The sequence below is a fragment of the Monodelphis domestica genome, chromosome 6 (assembly GCF_027887165.1).
Source record: "Monodelphis domestica isolate mMonDom1 chromosome 6, mMonDom1.pri, whole genome shotgun sequence".
NCBI classification, from domain to species: domain Eukaryota; kingdom Metazoa; phylum Chordata; class Mammalia; order Didelphimorphia; family Didelphidae; genus Monodelphis; species Monodelphis domestica.
Genome location: NC_077232.1, coordinates 287,107,871 through 287,131,090, shown reverse-complemented (window position 1 = coordinate 287,131,090; position 23,220 = coordinate 287,107,871). Strand labels below are relative to the sequence as shown.

Genomic DNA, 23,220 nt, shown 5'->3' with positions numbered 1-23,220 from the left:
CCTGCAGCCATTAAACAACATTCAAAGTTTATTTTTTGAAAAGGCAGGCACTGCCTTCAGGTTAGAATCCACTTGAGCCTTGATCCAAGCTAGGCTCCCAAACTTTTAAAATAATCAAAAAGGCAGCTTTGCGGGCTTTTAAGCACACTTAAGAAGCTCAAAACGCTCTTAGCTTTCCTTAATATCATCCCTCGAACACAATGAGGATGAGATGAGTACATGGTTATTATTAATCTGGAACCTTCACCACCATGGAAACACATTGGAGAATTACTGTCAAGAAATGACTATATCAAAGATGTAAACTTCAAAAAAAAAACACTTAAAAATTTTAAAACACATTTCCAAAAGCATTAAAATTTCTTTTAAGATAAAAATATTGCACCTCAGATACTTCCTAATTGTGTGACTCTGGAAAAGTCACTTAAGCCCCGTTGCCTAGCTCTTGCCACTCTTCTGCCTCGGAACCAATGGGTTCTTTTGATTCTAGGAAAGAAGGTAAGGGTTTCAAAAAAGAAAGAAGTAGGGAAGGAGAAAGAGAGAGAGGGTGAGAGAGAGTTAAAAATAAGAAAAAAGGGTGCAGGGAGTGGAAAAAAAGAAAGGCTTCGTCCTGCCAAATTCCCAATTTCCCCCACTGCTGTTGCCTCAATGCTCTTACAAAGTGGAGGGTCCCCGCATAAACAGCAATCGCCTTCCTCCCGGGGCCCGGGCAACCTAGCTTGAGCCCAGAGCCACCTGCCCACGTCAGTCTCCCGCAGCCCGGTATGGAGCGCAGAGAAGGGTGGCGGAGCCTTCCTTCGACAGACTCCGGGTTCTCTCCGCCCCCGGATCTCGGCGCTCTACCTTCGGAGGCTCTAGGAAGGAAAACCGCCACCGAGCAGGCCTTCGAGGCAGGCGCGGATCGGCTGAGTGAGCAGACAGTGCCCGGGAATCCCCGAAGCAGGCCCCGGACCAGCAGAGCAGCGGCCGCGCTGTCTCCCGAGACGCGGCAGCAGGAGACTGCCTAGAGCAATTCGGCCGCGCGGCTAGGGGCCGTGCCCTCGTGCCCTAGTGCTCCCGTCCCCCTGCTGGCTTCCCTTCTCCCCGCTCCCGCCAAGCGTCTAGACTCGCGCCGGGCAGACAGGGAAGCACTCAGGGCCGCCCAGTGCAGCAGCATCTGCATCTCCTCGGGGCGGAGATCGGCCTCCCGACGCGCAAAGACAAGGTGGGCCATCCCAGCCCCTCTCCTCTGCCCAAACGCTTCCGTTCGCATCGCACCTTCTTTGTAGCCTCTCGGGAAAGAGGAGGTGGGCTAGTCCAGTCGCCACCAGCGCCGCTAGGGGCCCCGGGGTCAAGTGCGGAGCTTTCCAGGCGGACCTGGATTCGAGGAACTTCTCCCTTCTGCTGAGCCGGTCCGCCCCCGCCCTTCAGGAACCCCACCGAGCCTGGAGCCGGGCCGCCCCCGACCAGCCAATGGAAAGCAGTCAGGGAAGCCCCACCCCCGACTGATGCAAAGGGGAAAAAACGCTCCTGAATCGGAAATGAACATCAGTGACAGAAAGACAACTGGGCCCAGGCAGCGGGGGTGTGAATTGACTTTTGGTGAATGGGAAATGAGGGACAGGGCATTCTACGGCCATCAACGAATAGTACGTCCTACCTTCTTACCTGGTCACGGATGCTGAGGCCATTGTAATTCTTTGAAAAACAAAAACAGGCAGACGAGAAGAGGGCTTCTCTGGGTGTTGAGCTAAGCTTGTTTGAGCTAGGCTTTCGCCTCCCCGATTCTGACCTCAGAACCAACAAGTCCTCCTACGCTGCTTTGCTTTGACTTTGAGGAATACTTCCCATCCCTTACCTGAGAAAGAAACTCGATCCTCTGGCACTGGCATCAGGCAAGGCCGACCCCAAACGGGTTTCGCCAGGTGGCTGGCAGGCCGCCCTTTGGCCTTAGTAACCACCAATCACGGTTCCAACATGGAACGAGCCTCCTGAAGTTTCATTTACCCTTTTGGTTGCTATCCAAACTGCAAATAACGAAGTGACATTTAAGACAGCCAATAGGAGAGGGAGATTCTTCCCCACCCACTTAGGGTTTGGCGGAGAAGGGAAGAGCCGCTAGAGTTTCTGGATGGGCAAAGGTACAGCCTGTGAAAGAGGGAGAATGCAGCCTGCGGCTGGATTGTGATGTCTAGGAACTAGAGAAGAGTTTGTACACGCTCAGTGAATTCGAATAATTATCTTATTTGCAGGTGCCCATTCACTTGAAGTTTCGTAGAATTTTAGAATCAAAAGGGGCGGGGGCGGGGGGATTGGAGGGAGGAGCAGCGAGGCGGCTCCGTGAATAGAGAGCCAGAGCCAGAGACGGGAGATCTTGGGTTCAAATGTGACCTCAGACTATTCCTAGCTGTGTGACCCTGGGAAAGTCACTTGCCAAGTCCTTATCGCTTTGAACCAATAATGACAGTAAGGATTAAAAAAAAAAGAATCAAAGGAAGCTGGATTGTCAGAGGTTATTAATTCTAGCTGAAACCTTAACAAAACAAAACAAAAAAGTACTGCAACGTCCCTGATCATGCTTGGAAGACCTTGACTGTCAAAAGCACTGGAAAGCAGGAATGTGAAAAGAACTTGTGTTTAAATCAGTATTCTGCTACTCACTTTCATTAACTTAAGACCTTCACTTAACCTGTTGTGGTTTTTTTTCTTTTTTGGACTTTGCTTTCCCCAGCTGCAAAATAAAGGATATAGATAGAATGACCTCTAAAGCATCATCTAAATACAAATCTCTGATCTCTTGAGGCAATTGTTTAAAGTTCTTTTTTTGTAAATTTTGTAAATATTTATTTAATTAATTTAGAATATTTTTCCATGGTTACAAGATTCTTGTTCTTTCCCTCCCCTACCGCCACCTCCCTCCCATAGCCAACACACAATTCCACTGGGTTTTACATCTGTCATTGCTCAAGAACTATTTCCATATTATTGATATTTGCACTAGCTTGATCATTTAGAGTCTATATCCCCAATCATACCCCCATCAACCCATGTAATCAAGGAGTTGTTTTTCTTTTGTGTTCCTATTCAATTGTGGAAAATTCTGATTCTTAGGAAGTCTCATGTTTTAGTGAAGTCACAATTGAGATGGCTTGATGGCTCACCAATTTTAATAGTAAAATTGAGAATGATAATTTTGAGTTAGGATTTTCCTCTGAGAAATCTCCTGGCCTTTCTTTTCAAGAAAAATGTTAATTGCTGGTTTTTAAACCTATTGTATATTTGAAACTATTAAACAGTAATGTCAATATATATATATATATATATATATATATATATATATATATATATCCCAAATTTGGGAACAACTAGCTCTACTAATTTTTTTTTTAAGATCAGTAAGAGAAAAGAGGGAAGTTTCTAGCTGGAAAGTACAAAACTTTTAGAAATTATCTTTAGTGCACTGATATTCTTTCAGTACAAACAGTTGCAAAGTGCATGCTCACTATTTAAAAAAGCTTTTTGACATTGCTACATCCTTTCATTCCAAGACTCCTTAATCCACTGTCATATGATGTGCAAGGTCAGTTAGGATTGTTTTCCTCTTTTTAAATCCCCCTCTGAAACGAACACTTATCTTTGATAATAACTCTATCTTATGACTTAGACTTGAAAGCCAATTGTTGCAATTTCATATGCTACCACAACTGAATTTGAACATATTTAACACTAGAAATAATAGAACCAGTAGCAGAGCCCCCTGGATTTCTTCTATTTTTTGAAGAGTAAAAGTATAGCCAAATGCATTTCTAGCTCTCAGATTCCAAAAGAGTGTTATGCAACTTCCAGAATCATTTATTCCTATTCAAAAATTTTTTTAGGTTTCAAATCTCCAAGTCTTCATTAATTCTTGCCCTTTTAACTCTATCTTTTAAATTAAAACAATTACTGCAAATTAATAGTATCTAAAAATATTTACTTTGCCAAGTTACTATTTGATTTTAGGATTAGAAGTCTACAACTATGAGAAACCTCAGAGGTTTTGTAGTTTAATGCCCTCCCTAACTCATTTTTTAGATGAGAAAACTGAGGCCTAGGGAGGTTAAGGGACTTGCTCACTGGTGACTAATAAGCTCCTCTGAAAGAGTAGAGATTTGAATGCAGATGCTCCAGAATCAGTTTGTTCTACTTATACTGCCTCTATGAACAACTTTTATTACAAGAAAAATATTTCACTATACTTTGTGTCACTTTTTTGTAGAGAATTTTTAAACAGGTAAAAATGAGAGGAAATTGTGACCACCCAAGACTTAAGCTAGAAAATCACCATAATTCCACATATTTTTCTAAGGGTTGATCTGTACTACTGGAAGTTAGATGTTGTGATGTAATGAAAGCCATTATAATAGAATATTGTTTGCTGGAAAGAAAAAGAAGTGAAAATATTTTTACAAATCCAGCATTGTCAATTTAGAAGATTGGTTATAATAAATACACCTGTGATGTAAATACTGTATTTTTCATAGTACATTATGTTATTCTTATTTTTAAAATTTGTATTAATTTTTTATTCCACCCCCCCCCCGTCACTCCTCCTTTTCCTTCTCAGAGAGTCATCCCACATAATGAAGATTTTTTTCCCCAAAAAGAGGAAGGAAAAGAAAAAAAAACTCATGTGAAAAACTATCACCTTTTCACATATGACATGAAAGCACCAATGACAACAAACAAATTGGAAGAAAATAGAGAAAATTTCATTTTTATCTATCCCAATGTCATGTACTTTATCTCAATTTCTGTCTTCAAGTCTATATTATTTTATACAATAATCAAAAGATGCTATCATATGGTCCATTTTGTGATATCAAATGCAGCCATGGATTCTCTAAAGATAACATGAAAAGTCACATGTGCTTCCTACCTAAAAAAATTTTATAGGAAGCTAGAATATTAAATCTTTGAGTTGTTTGTTCTTAACTCAATCTTCTAGTGACAGGCCAAATGTTTATGTGGCATTGAATTGACCAGCTTTTACCTTGAGTCCCGTGCTTCCCCTTCTCTCCAGTACTTTATAAAGGTCTGATCTAGTCTATTAGCATGTCACATTCAGCATTCTTTTGACCATTCTGAAGTCACAGCTCCCTCTACAAAAAAAGCATGCAGCAAAAGGCTGTGCCTCCCAGCATGCAGCAAAAGGCTGCGACTCCCCAGCACTAACAATTCTGGCACCAGGAGCAAGCAAGCATATCCTTCTGGGGAGACCTCAGGTTACAAAGCCAAAGGGCATGAAAGACTCTAGGATGATTCTTTTGGTGGAGATGTGAAATAGTGATCCTAGGACAAAGTGTCTCCCAACAAGGGGCCAGGATGAGAAAGAAATACTTGAGGTATGGGAAAATCTTGGAATTTCATCTAGGCTTGTCTTCACAAGTCATTGATGTAGTCATTACTCTAGTGTCAAAGAAAATGCTGATGATATATAGCAGGACTGGGCACCAGAAAAGAGGCATCCTGGGTGAAGGGTCCCACAAGAATGGTGGCAAGGGAGCAGAGTGAGATAAAGCAGGTGTTGTAGCATCTTAGAACTAGTTGAAGATCTAACATAGTATTTACTCTCTGCCTGGTACCATTCGAAGGACATTACAATGAATATATATTTGCTGCTCACAATGACCTTGGAAAGTGCTTTGGGAGAGAATATAGGGAAATAAATGCAGCCCACTGTCAGATAATCTGTGGCTACAACCTGGTTGTCTCACCGCAATTATATAGCTTTTACCAACTAAGTTGGCTGAGCTTTGACGGATAATGGATTCATCCACTTAATCCTGAAGAGCCCAGACGACAGTCTTTCTTCAGGTTCCCATGACTTCATCCTCACGGGCTTATCTCTTTTTCTCTCCTTGGCACTCTTCATCTCTCTGTGTATTCTCCCTGCCTCCATTCATTCCAATCCAGTTAAGAAACTAGGCATTCTAACTAAAAATAACAAACATGGACAACAGGGTTTTAGTTCTAAGGACACTGGACATAATAATGTCCTTTCTTTGGCATTTTCAATGCTTGGCTAACTGAGTAAGTCAATATCATCCTCAGAGTGAGAAGCATGTGAAAATTATATAACATGGTGTAATAAATGAAAGTAAAATTATTAAATGTAATAGTAATTAAAATATTATGGTCACTGTTATAGAATTAACTCTCTGTTAGTAGCTCTTAACAATGCAATTTTAATCAAAATGGAAATATGTGAAAAAAGGGAAATATAGGAAGGGGACAGAAAATCCCAACTATTTAAAAAAATACCATAAGCCAAAATGCTACAGCTGCCAAGTCACTTAAGCCCATCAAGGCCCTGGAGGGGAGAGAGAGAGAGAGAGAGAGAGAGAGAGAGAGAGAGAGAGAGAGAGAGAGAGAGAGAGAGAGAGAGAGAGAGAGAGAGAGAGAGAGCCAGAGAGAGCCAGAGAGAGCCAGAGAGACAGAGAGACAGAGAGAGAGAGAGACAGAGAGAGAGAGAGAGAGAGAGAGAGAGAGAGAGAGAGAGAGCCAGAGAGAGCCAGAGAGAGCCAGAGAGCCAGAGAGACAGAGAGAGAGACAGAGAGAGAGAGACAAAGAGACACAGAGACAGAGACACTGAGACACAGAGAGACAGAGACAGAGAGACTCTACCCCACACTTTTTATCCTCTGTGTCCCTATGTCCCATAACATAGGACAAACTTAGGGAGTGGTTTCTGTCTACATAATGGAAAAAGGTAATACTCTAGATGAGATGCTTTCTTGGCTTCTATGAGGAAGGAGCAAGGAGAATACTGTGATTTATACTTGTGTCTGATTCTAGGAAATGGGATTTTAAAAAAAGGAGCACAGACTTTATCTACATAGTGCTATTGAAGCACAGATTTAACCTTAAAAGTGCCAAAAGAGCGCACAGGTCAAAAGGAAACCAACCCATGTGGGATTGATGCACTTCTAAGTCAATACAAAAGGACTTAAACCTAGTGTGAGACTTGAGGTTGTGAAGCTTGACATATGTTAAGTCGTAGGACTTCCTTGTATTCACACTCTTTGTGAAATACTCAGACAAATACTGAAGTTTGGCTATCATCCTGCCTCCCCATATCCCTGAGAATGACAAAAAAATCAGACCAGGAAATGACACTTCCCTATCACACACACAAATATCTGTCCTTTTACTTTTTTTATAGTATGGCAACTTCCTGTAGTCTTGGCTGCAAATGGATAAGTGAAAGATTACTACATTTTGTCCTACAGACTTGTGGGATAAAAATTACTTTAATTGGAACCTAATACAAGGGCCTATTATGAATTTATTCTTGTTTACTCAAAATTTTATATACATAGATTTTGATATTTTGATTCTGATTTTAATTCTTTTTTCTTTCTCCCCAAAGTTTAACTTTCTTCCATTTTTTCTTTATGTTTTTGGTTTTTTTTTCTCTTCTTTTGATAATTGACTCATACACCCCCATAACTCAACTATGCATCCTGAGCTGAACTGGGTGTTTCTCAATACCCACTTCAGGGAAGGATTGTATTTTCATAAAAACCCAAAATTTTACCCTTAACAATATTCTAGAACACTGAGGTGCTAAAATGTAAGGAAATCCTATTGTTTTCCTAGACAAATTTTATAGACTCTCAGATCCTAAAGAACCCTGAGCCATAAGCCTGGATTATTGACTAGAAGTAGGTTGAGTTGATATTTGTTTCATGAAATCTTTTTTTTTTATAAAAAGAAAGGAAGGGTAGCAGGAAGGAAGGAAAGAAGGAAGAGGAGGAAGGAAGGAAAGAAGGAAGGGGAAGGAGAGAGATTTTAAATAGTACTTTAAAGCACTCTAAGTATGTTATCAGTTGACCCTCACGACAACTCTGGAAGTGAGTTAAGTACTATTATGATTATCTACATATAAATGATGAAGAAATTCAGGTTGAAAGTTTGTCCAGGGTCACAGAGTTAATGAATGTATGAGACTGGTTGGACTTACTACACATCTAAGGTTCTATCTCCTATGCTAAGGTTCCACCAAAATGATGTTTGCAATAATATAATTCAATGATATATGACTATCTTTGGGCAAGCAATCATTTTGACTTAGTTTTATTTATGGCCATACATATGTGTTCCTATTGTAGGAGTAAAAAAATACTTCTAGTATTGAAAAATATATAGGAATTTTAATAAAACATTAAAAGAGAGAAAAGAAAAAAAATTCTTTCCATCAAGTGAGCAGAGCAAAGAGAGACAGAGACTCACACCTGCAGCACTTTACCAAAATCACAAGCTCCAAAAAAAAGAGTCTCCCAGTGTAGGTCTCAGCCAAATTTATCTCTCAAGCAACCTTAAATGAAATGAGGATGTAACTTAAAAGGATGATGGGAATGTAGCTCAGACATAATGTTGATTCAGAATACCTGAGTTTCATCCCCCAGCTGATAAATGAACTAAAGATATGAATAGACAATTTTCAGATGAAGAACTCAAAGTCATATATAGGTATATGAAAAAATGCTCTAAATCACTACCACTTAGAGAAATGTAAACAAAATAATTCTTAGATATCATCTATCACCATCAGATTAGCTAAAATGACAAATGTTGGAGGGAATGTGGAAAATGGGGACGCTAATACACTATTGGTGGGGCTATGAATGGATCCAATTATTGTGGAGAGCCATTTGGAAGTCCACCCCAAATGTTATAAAACTGTGCATACCCTTAGATCCTGCAATAAATACTATTGCTGGGTATGGTTCCCAAGGAAATTAAGAAAAAAGGAAAACAACCTATATATTCCAAAATATTGTAGCAGCTCTCTTTGTGGTGGCAAAGAATTGGAAATTAAGGGGATGCCCATCACTTGGGGAATGGGTAAACAAATTGTGGTATATGATTGTGATGGAATACTACTGTGCCATAAGAAATGATGAGCAAGTTGAAATTAAACAAATTGGAAAGAATTGCACAAGACAATGAACAGCAAAATGAATTAGAACCAAGAGATCTTGCACATCTACAGAATTAATAGTGGAATAAATGGTGAATGTTACCTCCAGAGAATGAATTGAAAGGTAGGAACATAATTTGTATGAACACGTCTGCTTCTTAGATGATTCCTTCTATGATATGGGGAGGGAGGGTTGAGTTGGAACACTTGTGAATAAATTCTTTTCATATTTTTTTGAAAAACTAGCCTTAGCCAGTTGAAAATCAATGCCAAAGCCTTTGAAGTGCTTTCTTCCTATACTACGTATGGCCTTGCTGGAGCTGGAAGCAGAACTCCCAGGGCACTTTTACAGTGAAGTTTCTTCTCTTTTTCTTTGGTTCTTCCCATGCTTCCCATGCTACATCCATAAGGCTTGGTATGGAGAGTCCCACTCCACCCTACAGATCTAATGTGTCTGTTTGAGTTTTCTTTTTAGTAAGGGTCCAACTTTTCACGATCCTTGGCTACATTAAGTGCATGGCTCAACAACATTAAAATGAGTCTTTTTTTTTTTTAACAAATTGAAGTCTGTCAGTGAGTAGTTTACCCAGGTTCACCTCCATGTAGAGTAAGTGGAATGACGGTATATTCTTCTTTCTTAGTAACCTGAATTCAAATCTATCAGCTAGGTGGTACAGTGGATAGAGCACCAGTCTTGGAGTCAGAAAAACCCGAGTTCGAATCCGTGTTTATGGCATGGGTACCCCCAGAAACTTAGGCAAACTATTAGCAGGGAAATTCTTTTACTCCCTTACGCCCATGTGACTCCTAACCCCAAACATCTGAGAATTCCTATAAGGCCCTGCGAGATTTATCCTCCGTGGATCGTCCTTTAGTTCAGGGGTCTCCAAACTTTTTACACAGCAGGCCAGTTCACTGTCCCTCAGATCGGTGGAGGGCCAGACTATAAAAAAGTCTCTCCCCACTTACTACACAGTACAATGGCCCCCATACGCCCCTAGATGTACAACATAATGGCCCCTATAATAGGGTCCCATACGCCCCTAGATGCACAACATAATGGCCCCTATTATAATAGGATCCCATACTCCCCTAGATGCACAACATAATGGCCCCTATAATAGGGTCCCATACTGCCCTAGATGCACAACATAATGGCCCCTATAATAGGGTCCCATACTCCCCTCGATGCACAACAAAATGGCCCCTATAATAGGGTCCCATATGCCCCTAGATGCACAACATAATGGCCCCTATAATAGGGTCCCATACTCCCCTAGATGCACAACATAATGGCCCCTATAATAGGGTCCCATACTCCCCTAGATGCACAACATAATGGCCCCTATAATAGGGTCCCATACTCCCCTAGATGCACAACATAATGGCCCCTATAATAGGGTCCCATACTCCCCTAGATGCTCAACATAATGGCCCCTATAATAGGGTACCATACTCCCCTAGATGCACAACATAATGGCCCCTATAATAGGGTCCCATACTGCCCTAGATGCACAACATAATGGCCCCTATAATAGGGTCCCATACTCCCCTAGATGCACAACAAAATGGCCCCTATAATAGGGTCCCATACGCCCCTAGATGCACAACATAATGGCCCCTATAATAGGGTCCCATACTCCCCTAGATGCACAACATAATGGCCCCTATAATAGGGTCCCATACTCCCCTAGATGCACAACATAATGGCCCCTATAATAGGGTCCCATACTCCCCTAGATGCACAACATAATGGCCCCTATAATAGGGTCCCATACTCCCCTAGATGCTCAACATAATGGCCCCTATAATAGGGTCCCATACTCCCCTAGATGCTCAACATAATGGCCCCTATAATAGGGTCCCATACTCCCCTAGATGCACAACATAATGGCCCCTATAATAGGGTCCCATACTCCCCTAGATGCACAACATAATGGCCCCAATAATAGGGTCCCATACTCCCCTAGATGCACAACATAATGGCCCCTATAATAGGGTCCCATACTGCCCCTAGATGCTCAACATAATGGCCCCTATAATAGGGTCCCATACTGCCCTAGATGCTCAACATAATGTCCCCTATAATAGGGTCCCATACGCCCCTAGATGCTCAACATAATGGCCCCTATAATAGGGTCCCATACTGCCCTAGATGCACAACATAATGACCCCTATAATAGGGTCCCATACGCCCCTAGATGCACAACATAATGGCCCCTATAATAGGGTCCCATACGCCCCTAGATGCACAACATAATGGCCCCTATAATAGGGTCCCATACTGCCCTAGATGCTCAACATAATGGCCCCTATAATAGGGTCCCATACTGCCCTAGATGCACAACATAATGGCCCCTATAATAGGGTCCCATACTGCCCCTAGATGCTCAACATAATGGCCCCTATAATAGGGTCCCATACTGCCATAGATGCACAACATAATGGCCCCTATAATAGGGTCCCATACTCCCCTAGATGCACAACATAATGGCCCCTATAATAGGGTCCCATACGCCCCTAGATGCACAACATAATGGCCCCTATAATAGGGTCCCATACTCCCCTAGATGCACAACATAATGGCCCCTATAATAGGCTCCCATACTCCCCTAGATGCACAACATAATGACCCCTATAATAGGGTCCCATACTGCCCTAGATGTTCAACATAATGGCCCCTATAATAGGGTCCCATACTGCCATAGATGCACAACAAAATGGCCCCTATAATAGGGTCCCATACTGCCCCTAGATGCACAACATAATGGCCCCTATAATAGGGTCCCATACGCCCCTAGATGCACAACATAATGGCCCCTATAATAGGGTCCCATACTGCCCTAGATGCACAACATAATGGCCCCTATAATAGGGTCCCATACTCCCCTAGATGCACAACATAATGGCCCCTATAATAGGGTCCCATACTCCCCTAGATGCACAACATAATGGCCCCTATAATAGGGTCCCATACTCCCCTAGATGCACAACATAATGGCCCCTATAATAGGGTCCCATACTCCCCTAGATGCACAACATAATGGCCCCTATAATAGGGTCCCATACTGCCCCTAGATGCACAACATAATGGCCCCTATAATAGGGTCCCATACTCCCCTAGATGCTCAACATAATGGCCCCTATAATAGGGTCCCATACTCCCCTAGATGCACAACATAATGGCCCCTATAATAGGGTCCCATACGCCCCTAGATGCTCAACATAATGGCCCCTATAATAGGGTCCCATACTCCCCTAGATGCACAACATAATGGCCCCTATAATAGGGTCCCATACTCCCCTAGATGCACAACATAATGGCCCCTATAATAGGGTCCCATACTCCCCTAGATGCACAACATAATGGCCCCTATAATAGGGTCCCATACTCCCCTAGATGCACAACATAATAGCCCCTATAATAGGGTCCCATACTGCCCTAGATGCACAACATAATGGCCCCTATAATAGGGTCCCATACTCCCCTAGATGCACAACATAATGGCCCCTATAATAGGGTCCCATACTGCCCTAGATGCACAACATAATGGCCCCTATAATACGGTCCCATACTGCCCTAGATGCACAACATAATGGCCCCTATAATAGGGTCCCATACTGCCCTAGATGCACAACATAATGGCCCCTATAATAGGGTCCCATACGCCCCTAGATGCACAACATAATGGCCCCTATAATAGGGTCCCATACGCCCCTAGATGCACAACATAATGGCCCCTATAATAGGGTCCCATACGCCCCTAGATGCTCAACATAATGGCCCCTATAATAGGGTCCCATACGCCCCTAGATGCTCAACATAATGGCCCCTATAATAGGGTCCCATACTGCCCTAGATGCACAACATAATGGCCCCTATAATAGGGTCCCATACTCCCCTAGATGCACAACATAATGGCCCCTATAATAGAGTCCCATACGCCCCTAGATGCTCAACATAATGTCCCCTATAATAGGGTCCCATACGCCCCTAGATGCACAACATAATGGCCCCTATAATAGGGTCCCATACTCCCCTAGATGCACAACATAATGGCCCCTATAATAGGGTCCCATACTCCCCTAGATGCACAACATAATGGCCCCTATAATAGCGTCCCATACGCCCCTAGATGCACAACATAATGGCCCCTATAATAGGGTCCCATAAGCCCATAGATGCACAACATAATGGCCCCTATAATAGGGTCCCATACTGCCCTAGATGCACAACATAATGGCCCCTATAATAGGGTCCCATACTGCCCTAGATGCACAACATAATGGCCTCTATAATAGGGTCCCATACTGCCCTAGATGCACAACATAATGGCCCCTATAATAGGGTCCCATACGCCCCTAGATGCACAACATAATGGCCCCTATAATAGGGTCCCATACGCCCCTAGATGCACAACATAATGGCCCCTATAATAGGGTCCCATACGCCCCTAGATGCTCAACATAATGGCCCCTATAATAGGGTCCCATACTGCCCTAGATGCACAACATAATGGCCCCTATAATAGGGTCCCATACTCCCCTAGATGCACAACATAATGGCCCCTATAATAGAGTCCCATACTCCCCTAGATGCTCAACATAATGGCCCCTATAATAGGGTCCCATACTGCCCTAGATGCACAACATAATAGCCCCTATAATAGGGTCCCATACTCCCCTAGATGCACAACATAATGGCCCCTATAATAGGGTCCCATACTGCCCTAGATGCACAACATAATGGCCCCTATAATAGGGTCCCATACGCCCCTAGATGCACAACATAATGGCCCCTATAATAGGGTCCCATACGCCCCTAGATGCACAACATAATGGCCCCTATAATAGGGTCCCATACTCCCCTAGATGCACAACATAATGGCCCCTATAATAGGGTCCCATACTGCCCTAGATGCACAACATAATGGCCCCTATAATAGGGTCCCATACTGCCCTAGATGCACAACATAATGGCCCCTATAATAGGGTCCCATACGCCCCTAGATGCTCAACATAATGGCCCCTATAATAGGGTCCCATACGCCCCTAGATGCTCAACATAATGGCCCCTATAATAGGGTCCCATACTGCCCTAGATGCACAACATAATGGCCCCTATAATAGGGTCCCATACTCCCCTAGATGCACAACATAATGGCCCCTATAATAGGGTCCCATTCTCCCCTAGATGCACAACATAATGGCCCCTATAATAGGGTCCCATACTGCCCTAGATGCACAACATAATGGCCCCTATAATAGGGTCCCATACTCCCCTAGATGCACAACATAATGGCCCCTATAATAGGGTCCCATACGCCCCTAGATGCTCAACATAATGGCCCCTATAATAGGGTCCCATACTCTCCTAGATGCACAACATAATGGCCCCTATAATAGGGTCCCATACTGCCCTAGATGCACAACATAATGGCCCCTATAATAGGGTCCCATACTGCCCTAGATGCACAACATAATAGCCCCTATAATAGGGTCCCATACTCCCCTAGATGCACAACATAATGGCCCCTAAAATAGGGTCCCATACTCCCCTAGATGCACAACATAATGGCCCCTATAATAGGGTCCCATACGCCCCTAGATGCTCAACATAATGGCCCCTATAATAGGGTCCCATACTGCCCTGGATGCACAACATAATGGCCCCTATAATAGGGTCCCATACTGCCCTAGATGCACAACATAATGGCCCCTATAATAGGGTCCCATACTCCCCTAGATGCACAACAAAATGGCCCCTATAATAGGGTCCCATACTGCCCTAGATGCACAACATAATGGCCCCTATAATAGGGTCCCATACTGCCCTAGATGCACAACATAATGGCCCCTATAATAGGGTCCCATACTCCCCTAGATGCACAACAAAATGGCCCCTATAATAGGGTCCCATATGCCCCTAGATGCACAACATAATGGCCCCTATAATAGGGTCCCATACTCCCCTAGATGCACAACATAATGGCCCCTATAATAGGGTCCCATACTCCCCTAGATGCACAACATAATGGCCCCTATAATAGGGTCCCATACTCCCCTAGATGCACAACATAATGGCCCCTATAATAGGGTCCCATACTCCCCTAGATGCTCAACATAATGGCCCCTATAATAGGGTCCCATACTCCCCTAGATGCACAACATAATGCCCCCTATAATAGGGTCCCATACTGCCCTAGATGCACAACATAATGGCCCCTATAATTGGGTCCCATACTCCCCTAGATGCACAACAAAATGGCCCCTATAATAGGGTCCCATACGCCCCTAGATGCACAACATAATGGCCCCTATAATAGGGTCCCATACTCCCCTAGATGCACAACATAATGGCCCCTATAATAGGGTCCCATACTCCCCTAGATGCACAACATAATGGCCCCTATAATAGGGTCCCATACCCCCTAGATGCACAACATAATGGCCCCTATAATAGGGTCCCATACTCCCCTAGATGCTCAACATAATGGCCCCTATAATAGGGTCCCATACTCCCCTAGATGCTCAACATAATGGCCCCTATAATAGGGTCCCATACTCCCCTAGATGCACAACATAATGGCCCCTATAATAGGGTCCCATACTCCCCTAGATGCACAACATAATGGCCCCTATAATAGGGTCCCATACTCCCCTAGATGCACAACATAATGGCCCCTATAATAGGGTCCCATACTCCCCTAGATGCACAACATAATGGCCCCTATAATAGGGTCCCATACTCCCCTAGATGCTCAACATAATGGCCCCTATAATAGGGTCCCATACTCCCCTAGATGCACAACATAATGGCCCCTATAATAGGGTCCCATACTGCCCTAGATGCACAACATAATGGCCCCTATAATAGGGTCCCATACTCCCCTAGATGCACAACATAATGGCCCCTATAATAGGGTCCCATACTCCCCTAGATGCACAACATAATGGCCCCAATAATAGGGTCCCATACTCCCCTAGATGCACAACATAATGGCCCCTATAATAGGGTCCCATACTGCCCCTAGATGCTCAACATAATGGCCCCTATAATAGGGTCCCATACTGCCCTAGATGCTCAACATAATGGCCCCTATAATAGGGTCCCATACGCCCCTAGATGCTCAACATAATGGCCCCTATAATAGGGTCCCATACTGCCCTAGATGCACAACATAATGACCCCTATAATAGGGTCCCATACGCCCCTAGATGCACAACATAATGGCCCCTATAATAGGGTCCCATACGCCCCTAGATGCACAACATAATGGCCCCTATAATAGGGTCCCATACTGCCATAGATGCACAACATAATGGCCCCTATAATAGGGTCCCATACTCCCCTCGATGCACAACAAAATGGCCCCTATAATAGGGTCCCATATGCCCCTAGATGCACAACATAATGGCCCCTATAATAGGGTCCCATACTCCCCTAGATGCACAACATAATGGCCCCTATAATAGGGTCCCATACTCCCCTAGATGCACAACATAATGGCCCCTATAATAGGGTCCCATACTCCCCAAATGCACAACATAATGGCCCCTATAATAGGGTCCCATACTCCCCTAGATGCTCAACATAATGGCCCCTATAATAGGGTCCCATACTCCCCTAGATGCACAACATAATGGCCCCTATAATAGGGTCCCATACTCCCCTAGATGCACAACATAATGGCCCCTATAATAGGGTCCCATACTCCCCTAGATGCACAACAAAATGGCCCCTATAATAGGGTCCCATACGCCCCTAGATGCACAACATAATGGCCCCTATAATAGGGTCCCATACTCCCCTAGATGCACAACATAATGGCCCCTATAATAGGGTCCCATACTCCCCTAGATGCACAACATAATGGCCCCTATAATAGGGTCCCATACTCCCCTAGATGCACAACATAATGGCCCCTATAATAGGGTCCCATACTCCCCTAGATGCTCAACATAATGGCCCCTATAATAGGGTCCCATACTCCCCTAGATGCTCAACATAATGGCCCCTATAATAGGGTCCCATACTCCCCTAGATGCACAACATAATGGCCCCTATAATAGGGTCCCATACTCCCCTAGATGCACAACATAATGGCCCCAATATTAGGGTCCCATACTCCCCTAGATGCACAACATAATGGCCCCTATAATAGGGTCCCATACTGCCCCTAGATGCTCAACATAATTGCCCCTATAATAGGGTCCCATACTGCCCTAGATGCTCAACATAATGGCCCCTATAATAGGGTCCCATACTGCCCTAGATGCACAACATAATGGCCCCTATAATAGAGTCCCATACTGCCCTAGATGCACAACATAATGGCCCCTATAATAGGGTCCCATACTGCCCTAGATGCACAACATAATGGCCCCTATAATAGGGTCCCATACTGCCCTAGATGCACAACATAATGACCCCTATAATAGGGTCCCATACGCCCCTAGATGCACAACATAATGGCCCCTATAATAGGGTCCCATACGCCCCTAGATGCTCAACATAATGGCCCCTATAATAGGGTCCCATACTGCCCTAGATGCACAACATAATGACCCCTATAATAGGGTCCCATACGCCCCTAGATGCACAACATAATGGCCCCTATAATAGGGTCCCATACGCCCCTAGATGCACAACATAATGGCCCCTATAATAGGGTCCCATACTGCCATAGATGCACAACATAATGGCCCCTATAATAGGGTCCCATACTCCCCTCGATGCACAACATAATGGCCCCTATAATAGGGTCCCATACGCCCCTAGATGCACAACATAATGGCCCCTATAATAGGGTCCCATACTCCCCTAGATGCACAACATAATGACCCCTATAATAGGGTCCCATACTGCCCTAGATGTTCAACATAATGGCCCCTATAATAGGGTCCCATACTCCCCTAGATGCACAACATAATGGCCCCTATAATAGGGTCCCATACACCCCTAGATGCACAACATAATGGCCCCTATAATAGGGTCCCATACTCCCCTAGATGCTCAACATAATTGCCCCTATAATAGGGTCCCATACTCCCCTAGATGCACATCATAATGGCCCCTATAATAGGGTCCCATACTCCCCTAGATGCACAACATAATGGCCCCTATAATAGGGTCCCATAAGCCCATAGATGCACAACATAATGGCCCCTATAATAGGGTCCCATACTCCCCTAGATGCACAACATAATGGGCCCTATAATAGGGTCCCATACTGCCCTAGATGCACAACATAATGGCCCCTATAATAGGGTCCCATACTCCCCTAGATGCACAACATAATGGCCCCTATAATAGGGTCCCATACTCCCCTAGATGCTCAACATAATGGCCCCTATAATAGGGTCCCATACTGCCCCTAGATGCACAACATAATGGCCCCTATAATAGGGTCCCATACGCCCCTAGATGCTCAACATAATGGCCCCTATAATAGGGTCCCATACTCCCCTAGATGCACAACATAATGGCCCCTATAATAGGGTCACATACTCCCCTAGATGCACAACATAATGGCCCCTATAATAGGGTCCCATACTCCCCTAGATGCACAACATAATGGCCCCTATAATAGGGTCCCATACTCCCCTAGATGCACAACATAATGGCCCCTATAATAGGGTCCCATACTGCCCTAGATGCACAACATAATGGCCCCTATAATAGGGTCCCATACTCCCCTAGATGCACAACATAAAAGCCCCTATAATAGGGTCCCATACTGCCCTAGATGCACAACATAATGGCCCCTATAATAGGGTCCCATACGCCCCTAGATGCTCAACATAATGGCCCCTATAATAGGGTCCCATACTGCCCTAGATGCACAACATAATGGCCCCTATAATAGGGTCCCATACTCCCCTAGATGCACAACATAATGGCCCCTATAATAGGGTCCCATACTGCCCTAGATGCACAACATAATGGCCCCTATAATAGGGTCCCATACTGCCCTAGATGCACAACATAATGGCCCCTATAATAGGGTCCCATACTGCCCTAGATGCACAACATAATGGCCCCTATAATAGGGTCCCATACTCCCCTAGATGCACAACATAATGGCCCCTATAATAGGGTCCCATACTCCCCTAGATGCACAACATAATGGCCCCTATAATAGGGTCCCATACTGCCCTAGATGCACAACATAATGGCCCCTATAATAGGGTCCCATACTGCCCTAGATGCACAACAAAATGGCCCCTATAATAGGGTCCCATACTCCCCTAGATGCACAACATAATGGCCCCTATAATAGGGTCCCATACTGCCCTAGATGCACAACAAAATGGCCCCTATAATAGGGTCCCATACTGCCCTAGATGCACAACATAATGGCCCCTATAATAGGGTCCCATACTGCCCTAGATGCACAACAAAATGGCCCCTATAATAGGGTCCCATACTGCCCTAGATGCACAACAAAATGGCCCCTATAATAGGGTCCCATACTGCCCTAGATGCACAACATAATGGCGCCTATAATAGGGTCTCATACTGCCCTAGATGCACAACATAATGGCCCCTATAATAGGGTCCCATACCCCCTAGATGCACAACATAATGGCCCCTATAATAGGGTCCCATACTGCCCTAGATGCACAACAAAATGGCCCCTATAATAGGGTCCCATACTGCCCTAGATGCACAACATAATGGCGCCTATAATAGGGTCTCATACTGCCCTAGATGCACAACATAATGGCCCCTATAATAGGGTCCCATACTGCCCTAGATGCACAACATAATGGCCCCTATAATAGGGTCCCATACTCCCCTAGATGCACAACATAATGGCCCCTATAATAGGGTCCCATACTCCCCTAGATGCTCAACATAATGGCCCCTATAATAGGGTCCCATACTCCCCTAGATGCTCAACATAATGGCCCCTATAATAGGGTCCCATACTGCCATAGATGCACAACATAATGACCCCTATAATAGGGTCCCATACTGCCCTAGATGCACAACATAATGGCGCCTATAATAGGGTCTCATACTGCCCTAGATGCACAACATAATGGCCCCTATAATAGGGTCCCATACGCCCCTAGATGCACAACATAATGGCCCCTATAATAGGGTCCCATACTCCCCTAGATGCACAACATAATGGCCCCTATAATAGGGTCCCATACTCCCCTAGATGCACAACATAATGGCCCCTATAATAGGGTCCCATACTCCCCTAGATGCTCAACATAATGGCCCCTATAATAGGGTCCCATACTCCCCTAGATGCTCAACATAATGGCCCCTATAATAGGGTCCCATACGCCCCTAGATGCACAACATAATGGCCCCTATAATAGGGTCCCATACGCCCCTAGATGCACAACATAATGGCCCCTATAATAGGGTCCCATACTCCCCTAGATGCACAACATAATGGCCCCTATAATAGGGTCCCATACTGCCCTAGATGCACAACATAATGGCCCCCGATGCCTGTATACAGTACTGGAGGTGGCGCTGGGCCTGTGACACTGTATAACGCTGTCTGGGATAGCGGAAGCTGCGGCACCGGCTGGGATGGGCCTGTCACACCTTGCACAGGCCCATCACTGCCACCACTGTACGGGGCAGCAGTATACACAATGCGGAATCCCCTCCCGCAGATAGCTGCTCACCGTGCTGAGGTCTTCCATTGTGCAGCCACATAATCCTTTGCATGGTGCCTCGTTTGAACAAGGCTCCACGCAAAGGATTATGTCACCGGAAGTAGTACTGTATGTGAGCGATGCCTTGCTTTGCATTCTGTGCTCCTCTCACTGACCACTAATGAAAGAGGTGCCCCTTCCGGAAGTGAGGTGGGGGCCGGATAAATGGCGTCAGGGGGCTGCACGTGGCCTGTGGGCTGTAGTTTGGGGACCCCTGCTTTAGATAGACAGAGAGATACACCTCCTTGATATCATTAAGTTGTATCTTGAATATCCATCTGTCCCCTAAACTATAAGGGTCACCCCCTATGTCTCTAGGCAGACCTGATCAGCTGATCAACCCCCCCCCCCCATTGAATGCCTGAATGTTTACCACTCTATGTCATATCCACACCTGGCACAGAGTCATGTTGTAAAGACTATAAGAACCCCAGAACTGAGGCATTCTGGGAGCAACCCTTCAGGTTGTTCCACTCTTGCTGTCTTGCTGTTCAAAAATTAAACATTACTAATAAATCTCTCTTTTTACTTTTAAACTAAGTTTTGTAGTTCTTGCCAAAGGTACCCTTCCCAAACCCTGGGGGTTCACCTTTAGCACTCCACAACACTTAGACACTTACTCTGGACAAGTCAATTAACTCTGTTTGCCTCAGTTTTCTTATCTGTAAAATGAGCTGGAGAAGAAGATGGCAAGCCACTCCAGTATCTTTACCAAGAAAATCTCAAAAAGGGTCAGGAAGAGTTGGACACGACTGAACAATAATAACAAAAGACTGGAAAACTACATATTTCAATTGTATGTGACAGCTAAAATTTTCTCCCTTTTGATTGATAGTTTTTGGCTATGTGTACATGACTTGAGTTCAGAAAAATGTTTTTAGGCAGAGTAATTAAGATAAAGCTTCCCTCGGTGAATTTCCGTGAAAGTTTTTTTTTTTAAAATAATGCATTTATGTTCCATGGAGTGCTACATTTATTTCAAACCTAGAGAGGAATGAAGGTTTTTTTTCAATGTATGATATCTTTTTGAGGGAATGTGATCCAATACAGATGGCAAAATTTCCTCTAAGCAATATTTATTGAAGGAAGTATTTGAAATTAATATATTTTACCCCAAATTCTCAGGTCAGCCAAAGCACCAGGGCAAACTATAACCAGAAAACTTGCAATATGAAATAGATGAAAATTTTGAGAGACAATGTTCTCGGTATTAAAAATCAATTTATTAATTAGCTGACAGATAATCAATAACAATTGATGGTCAATTTATCTCAGTGATCACAGACAAAGATTTGGGGTGTTGGGCCTTCTTAAATGCTGCTGCTGTCTTCCTGCCAGAACATTATTGGGCACTTCTCTGAATGGAAAAAATGGTCATTGGTGGACACTTAATGAGGAGGTGGGCTAAGAACTCTCAGCCCTTCCCAGTCGTCGAGGATTAGGAGAGATCAACTGAGAAAATGGGAACATTTGGTGGTTATGAGATTTTAGCAGCTCCCAGAGATCTGAGCAAGAAAATCTACTTTATTTTAGATAGGTTTCTCTTTCATCATCCAACTTGCCCCAAATCTCAATGAAGAGAAGAAGGGCAGAAATTCATTACCCCTGGGGTAGATCTGGCTCAACCCAGCTTTTCATAGAGTGAAGTGGGTTCCAAGTGGGTTTATTTTCTTCAAATACAAGGGCGTCAGTTTCCAAATATCCTGAGACTTGTAGTTGCAATGAATGACCAAGCACAAGGGGTTGGGTCCTTTTTTACAAGATTAAAAATGGCCCCAAGGACCCAAAGGCACCCCACAGCACATTTCTTAAAACTATTGACAGTTACACATACACATTTCATAAGCAGCTGACAGAATAGGTGAAAGGTTAAAACAAGCAAAATTACAATAGGGTGAGTAAAGGAATTCATTATAGCTATAGCTTTAGGAGTATTGAGTCCTTTGGCAGTATTTGTGTTTTTTAGGCATGTGTGAATGGATCAGGACAGATATTTCCTTGACATCCAGGCCCCATGTCCTTTGTGGAGATTTTATAAGTAATATTGCTAAAACCTGCTAAGGAGAAGCCTTAGTATAATTTAGTAAAAACTCAACAAAATATATACATATCAACTGTCCAGTTAGTTCACATAGTGAAGACCTTGCAGTCATAACATTATAAATAACAGCTCTTTAGGAAGGACATGAAATTAAGCTATTCAACAAGGTACCTTATACTTGCATCCTGTGGAATAGTTTAAAAAAGATTCATTATGTTAAAAAATTATAAAAATCTAATACATTATGGTTAGAAAACCCCCCTCAGAATCAAGGTATGGTCTCAGGGACTGGATGATACATGTTTTGCCTTTCTCATGAAAGAAGTAAATAAATTATTTTTGGGAATAATTTGTGAACTAAGTGCTCATTAGGTCCACTTTCAGAGGAAGAATTGATAAATAGAAATAAGTATGTCATAGTGTTATATATAAATATATCTTTTTGTCAAATGCTACCTTCTCTAGTGCAAAGAGGAGAGAAAGGAGAATTTTAATGTTACAAATAAATTAATTTTAAAAATATACAGATAATGAAGTGAAGGAAATA

At 43.8% G+C, this 23,220-nt stretch overlaps 1 protein-coding gene across 4 annotated transcripts in view; it reads right to left on the bottom strand.

The window, feature by feature from the left end:
• PPM1K (protein phosphatase, Mg2+/Mn2+ dependent 1K) overlaps window positions 1-23,220 on the bottom strand; it is a 75,519-nt gene that overhangs the window by 24,712 nt on the left and 27,587 nt on the right. Inside the window, exon 1 of one of the 4 annotated variants that reach the window (XM_007495707.3) lies at window positions 1,838-2,192. The exons of 1 other annotated variant lie outside the window; for it this stretch is intronic. The gene's annotated coding sequence lies outside the window, so the exon portion shown is untranslated. 2 more of the 4 variants (XM_007495706.3, XM_001375952.4) reach the window with 2 other exon arrangements.